This window comes from Delphinapterus leucas, chromosome 8 (assembly GCF_059928025.1).
Source record: "Delphinapterus leucas isolate spDelLeu-1000000601 "Yukka" chromosome 8, BTC_Dleu_Yukka2, whole genome shotgun sequence".
NCBI classification, from domain to species: domain Eukaryota; kingdom Metazoa; phylum Chordata; class Mammalia; order Artiodactyla; family Monodontidae; genus Delphinapterus; species Delphinapterus leucas.
In genome coordinates, this window is record NC_143136.1 from 22,123,370 (window position 1) to 22,130,448 (window position 7,079).

The window sequence follows — 7,079 nt, forward strand, 5'->3', positions numbered from 1 at the left end:
GTGGTTACTGAGCACTTGAAAGAGGCTGGTCCAATTTGAGATGTGCTGTAATTATAAAGCACACATCCTATGTCCAAGACTTACTATGAAAAAAAGAATGAAAAACATCTAATTAGTATTTTTTTCTAGATCTTGATTACATGATAAAATAATATTTTGGATATATTTGATTAGAGTAAGTATTTTATTCAAATTAATTTTGCCTGTTTTTTAAACTTTAAAAAATGTGGGGCTTCCCTGGTGGCACAGTGGTTGAGAGTCTGCCTGCCGATGCAGGGGACACGGGTTCATGCCCCAGTCCGGGAAGATCCCACGTGCCGCGGAGTGGCTGGGCCCATGAGCCATGGCCGCTGAGCCTGTGCATCCAGAGCCTGTGCTCCGCAACGGGAGAGGCCACAACAGTGAGAGGCCCGCGTACCGCAAAAAAAAAATGTGGATACTACAAAATATTAAATGACCTATGTGTTTGCATCATAGTTTAATTGGACAAAGATGCTTTAACACGTTGATTGGGCCATTGCTAAGTCTGTGTTAAAGAGGTAGCTGCATGGCTCATTTCCTCAACTCCTTCGCTGCTCAAATGTCCTCTACTTGACAAGATCACTCAATGTAAATTACAACTCCCTAAATTCCTGACCTCCTTACGCAGCTCTACGTCTTTTCAATTAACATTTATTATCAACCTAGCTCACTACATAGCTTATTTATTATATTGATTGTTTATGGTCTTTCCCCCTGCCTCTACCTCTGTAAGGCAGAATTATATCTGTTTTTCCTCACTGATACATCCTCAGCACATAGAACAGTGCCTGGTATGTGGTAGGCAACTTTTAAAAATATGCTGAATAAATAAACGGTAAATGTTAAAAGAAACATTGCAAAATATTCTAGTGAAATATCTATGGTCAGTATGTGAGGCCTTTAGGCAAGGTTGTCAAAGGGTGGTGGTTTTTTTTAACCTGCTTTCCTGTAAACTTATACCCTCCAACTCATGCCCAGCTCTATCCCCCAGGCCGCTGCCCCTGATGCTGAGACCTTGCTGTTCTTTACTTCCTGCTTCTAGGCCAGCTGAGAGATTTAGAGTTTGGGGCACAAGAGATCAGATTTTGGCCCTGGAGCAATATTACTGAGCCTCCCCCATGCAGATGAATTGATATGTAGTACCTTAATAAAATGTTTCTGTGATGCAGTTTATGTACATGTCCTCATTTAACTGGATTAAAGTGAATATGACAAAGTGAGATTTGTTCATTCACCTCTGAGTTTGAATTGGAAAGTATTACCAGCAGAAGCTCTTAAGAAACAGTATGTAAAACACAGCTGGGAGCTAAATTAATGGCACCAAATACATAATAGTGCAAACCATCAGATTTTGGGCTATAGGTATTAATGACACACCAAACTTTTCCCATCAGGAATAAAAAGAAATATTGCTCTGAAAATGGTCCAAATCACCCAGAAGTTCTTGATTTTATCCAAAACTCATCAAATTCCATATTCTTTTCATATTTCTGCTTAAGTTTTGATACATTAAATCACACCCAAATCATATTTAAATGGAGATTGCTCATGTCCAGGAAGAATTATTGTAGCATCTGCTCATTTATTATATCAAAGTTGTTAATATCCATTCTACTTTTTTTATGCCCCATTTTACCAGGAAGAGAAATGGTCTCATTTTGGCAGTCTTTACACTAAGACTACTACTTAGTTTCTTGATGTAAACCTTACATCCAAGTAGAACTGCCAACTCTTATCATGTGACCTAAGACTCGTACTTCTTGTCTAGTAATATTTTCCCAAGGGAACTCCCAGGCTCTGTGATTGATATCCTCACCATTAGAGAGTCACTCCTTTGTTTATGTTGTATAATCTGGGACAAGACATTTTTATCCTTAGAAGTCTTTGTTGAAAATCATTACTCTGTGGAGTGTTACATATGGTTAAGGTATTATTAGAGATTTATACCTTAGCATAGATTAGTATATCAAATTGTTTCCCTATTTAATTGCCAGTTGACATTGTTGTTCTGAGAGAATGAGGCATACGAGATGAAAACTGATGAGAAGTTCAGGAGATGAGAGAGAGTGCTATATTTCAGAGTATTGAACTTAATCCAAAGTAGAGAGGATTCCTTGGAGAATGGAAATAAAAGGCTTTGGTCAGTCATAAGGAGACTGGGGGCCAGAAGAAGGGAGAGAGATCAGGACGATCAAACAGAGCTGGGAGGTAAGGAAGGGGCTATGTAGAAATTTCACTTAGTGCTCCATGGCTCCTTTACTCTCTCTTACTCATCATTAATACTAGTCAAAATGCCTCTTTTTATTTCATATTACTGCCTTACCCAAGGACCTGGCAAAAACCAGAAGGTACACTTAAACATTGGAAGATTTGAGGAGAGTTTAATTAAAATCATTTTTTGCAAATGTGTGTGCAGGGTTTAGGAGAAGCGAGAGGGTGTAGTACAGTACCTTGAAACTAGCAACAGAAGGGAACTGTGACCAGCCCTGGGTCTGAAAATGCAAACAGTGGGAAAGAGTATTAGAACTCAGATACAAAACTGGATGAAGAGGTTCCCTGACGTGAGCCATGGCCTTTGGTAGAGGAACAAAGCCAACCCTCAGCAACCCGGCAGACAAGGAGGTGGGAGAATAAATACAGGGACCTCATACTCCTCCCAGCCTCCAACTTCCTGCTAGAGCCTCTGTTAGCCAGACCCAACCTTTAACAGAAGGTCCTGTTAACAGCAAGGGAGCCTAACCTATTTTCAACAAGGAAGAGAAAGAAACTGTTTCTGTCAACTTTTTATAGAATATTATATTTTTAATAAACTATTCTTCATTTCAAAGTGAGTTCATGCTTTCCTCATCCTCCCCATTGTTAGTCAAGACTTCAGAATTTCTACAGGCACTAAATTCTGGGTTGAAAATAATGCATCATATTGGAATCAACGGAGTACAAATGTAAAGTGCCCCTAACTTATAACAGATTTTTTTTTAGTTGTTGCAACTGTATTCAATCAACTGTACCCAAGCAACTGAACTAAACTATTCTAAGTCAAAGCCAAAAAAATGACAGGCTCATGAAAAAATTATTTTGGAAGCTGGAAACATTTGCCTTGGTATCACTCTTAATGTTACTTGAAAATTTTGTACACAGGGACAGACATAGGATACCCACACACACACAAACACACAGACACACCCCTATAGCCAGCAAGCTAAACTGGTATTCAGAGCTACACAGTTCACAATTAAGTGAAAAAAGAAAAGAAAAAAACACTGCTGTCATGCACAGACAGATGAACAATTGGGATGACAGCTGTACGCCAACAAACTGTGGATGATAAAGAGCTGAAATGAGATTCCAAGTTAGGTGGAAAATAGGATGTACTTCTAGAGTTGTGTTTTCTATAACCACCAACAAATATAAGAATATAATATAGAACTTAGAGGTCCTAAAAATTAAAATCCATACCTTGCAAGAATCACTGTTTCAAAGTTCCAGTTCTGAGGTTCACTACTTCGCCAATTACAATTCCAACATTTTGCATAAAACAAATGCATAAATTAATTAACAATTCCCAGGAAATAGTGTTGTTTTGAGTCTTGGGGGTTTATTTGTCTATTTATTTATTTATTTATTTATCAGTCTTTGCTTATTTTAGCAAATAGCTTTTTTCTTAACCAAAGAACTTGAAATGAAAAGAACTAAGTCAAAGCAATACTAGATGACGAGTATGTTTTTTTCCATAAAGGCTTTGCTTTTATTCTTGGAAGAAAAGAAAATGACTGTGAGATCAGTCCTTTGACAATTCACAGACATTGACTGTAACAGCTCTCTTTGAAGCCGACGTTGAAGCATCAGAAGCTTTGTAGCTCCTATGTTTTGAGCGCTGGTATCCTAACAATCTAGTATACGAGATAATGAGTCTCTATCTCTTTATTTGCCTCTGCTTAATGTTAGCAAAGCAAAGACAGCTAATTTTTCATCCACTGAATACTTATTATTCCCCCAAAGCCAGCGTTCTCACTGAAGAGTGACTGGATGTTAATTGAAAGTAAAGGAATTCCCTTTTTAAAAAATCTAATGATTTAGGAATTATAAATTCCTACTTTTCCACCACTGATTACCACTTATATCCAAGATACTGTTACTTCTACATACACTAGGATGAGCATATGGGTTGTTAAGAATGGTGGCCATTCTGATTGGTAAGGGCTCATGATACACCAGTTATTACATATTTAGAACATTTATGTCCATTTTATATCAAACAACAAAACCCAATACCATCATAGACTCTAAATACAAAGCTTATGGAAGATGAGAAATACAACCTTTTTTTTTTTTTTTTTTTTTTTTGCGGTACGCGGGCCTCTCACTGTTGTGGCCTCTCCCGTTGCTGCTCCGGACGAGCAGGCTCAGTGGCCATGGCTCATGGGCCCAGCCGCTCCGCGGCATGTGGGATCTTCCCGGACTGAGGCACGAACCAGTGTCCCCTGCATCGGCAGGCGGACTCTCAACCACTGTGCCACCAGGGAAGCCCACAACCTTCTTTTCATGTCTCCTCCCACTCCACGCCACATTTTATGGAAATGCTTCAGTATTTATGATCAATGGTAACTGATTTTTCATATTATATTTCTCTTTTAAGAATCACTTTTGGGGACTTGCCTGGTGGCGCAGCGGTTAAGAATCCGCCTGCCAATGCAGGGGACATGGGTTCGATTGCTAGTCTGGGAAGATCCCACATGCTACGGAGCAACTAAGCCTGTGCACCACAACTACTGAGCCCACGTGCTACAACTACTGAAGCCCGTGCTCAGCAACAAAAGAAGCCACCGCAATGAGAGCCTGCGCACTGCAACGAAGAGTAGCTCCCGCTCTCTGCCATTAGAGAAAGCCCACACGCAGCAATGAAGACCCAACGCAACCAAAAAAAAAAAAGAATTACTTTTGGGACGTCCTGGCTGTCCAGTGGTTAAGACTCAGCATTTCCAATGCAGGGGGCGAAGGTCGGATCCCTGGTCAGGGAAATAAGATCCCATCTGCTGTGCAGTGTGGCCAAAAAAAATGTAATAATAATGTCGTATGTCAATTGTACCTCATTAAAAAAAAATCTTAAAAGAATCACTTTTTACATTTACACTAAGTTTTATAATTATATTAATTATTTAGATAGCGAACATGTTTTCTAGTCTTGGTATTACCCAGAATCTTTTTAATTCTTAATATTCCCCCCTTTTAAAGTTATGTTTTATTTCTCTGTGTTGATTCATATTTTGATTGGATGGAGAAATACAGGAAGGTTACTTGGGTAGTATGCAGGGGAGAAATCCAGGTTTGGGGGGCCTGAAACTTATACAACTTTAGGAGTTCTATTCAAGAAAAAAAATACACAATTATGATTACTCATTTACAGTATGTAAATTGTAACTTGATAAAAAATTAGGTATGAAAATAATTTTTATTCAGGATGAGAAATAAATTGCAAAATCTTAAAGTATGAACAAACACTACAAATGTTACAAAATCCAGAAAGTAACATAGTGTTTATATTAGCTAATTGCCTGCTATAGTACATATTTTTCTACATTTTTTACTGCATCTTCTTTATACACCTCTTCATGACAGCTTTGTAGTACCATTTTCTATACAGAGGAGCAAAAGGGAATTCCTAGAGCATAGTTGATCAGATTTTGCCTCTGATTACTAATAGTTTCAAAAATTACTTTTAATTTCACAACTTGTTATTGATAATGTGATATAATTTTTTTGAACCCCTGTCATACTTGGGAAAACCATCATCTAGTTTCTTTCATATAGACGAGAGTGGTTGAAATATTCACAGACGCACTTCAACTTGTCCATTTCAAATTCTGCTTCTCTACCACTCACTCACTTTGGGGGTTAGGGTTCTTCCCATGGAGGTAAAATCTCTGCCTTTGCATCGTGATGTCATGATATCTTTAATTATCTGCTTAACAAATTCTGTCTTTAAAATTCAGAAATTTTATGCTTATGACTATGTGTGGGGTTTATTCATCAGTGTGCTTGGTGTCTTATTAGCCCTTTTGTTATAAAAACCAAATCTTTACGGACTCAGACCTGTGAGTTTTTGTCATCAACTCCTGAAAGTCCCCACATATATACCGAACTACTCAGATCTCTCTTCCAGGTCAGTTGTCCCTTCTCTCTTCATATTTATTTTTTTAATCTCCCAATGCTGGGAGAATTCCTGAGTTGTCTTCCAATTTACTGGGTTTTGTTCCTGCCATTTAAACCTGCTATTTACTGCTTCTGTCACCATCACGTTTCACCTCTAAGAAATGTTTCCTGACCACCCTGATATAAATCAAATGTCCTCACAATTTTTAAAATTTTTTTAAAAAATACTTTTGGGTGGATGGACCTAGAGTCTGTCATACAGAGTGAAGTAAGTCAGAAAGAGAAAAACAAATACCGTATGCTAACACATATATATGGAATCTAAGGAAAAAAAAAAAGGTCATGAAGAACCTAGGGGTAAGACGGGAAAAAACACACAGACCTACTAGAGAATGGACTTGAGGACACAGGGAGGGGGAAGTGGAAGCTGGGAAGAAGTGAGAGAGTGGCATGGACATATATACACTTCCAAATGTAAAATAGATAGCTAGTGGGAAGCAGCCACATAGCACAGGGAGATCAGCTCGGTGCTTTGTGACCACCTAGAGGGGTGGGAGGGAGGCAGATGCAGGAGGGAAGAGATATGGGAACATATGTATATGTATAACTGATTCTCTTTGTTATAAAGCAGAAACTAACACACCATTGTAAAGCAATTATACTCCAATAAAGATGTAAAAAAAAAAAAAAAAAGAAACAAACGGTCTTGTAATAACCTAAATGGGAGAAGAATTTGAAAAAGAATAGATATATGTTTATGTAAAACTGAATCACTTTGAAACTAACACAACATTGTAAATCAACTATAGTTCAATATAAAATAAAAACTTTAAAAGAGAAAGAAAAAAAAATACTTTTGGCCAGGCAGTGAGGCATGTGGAATCTTAGTTCCCCAACCAGGGATCGAA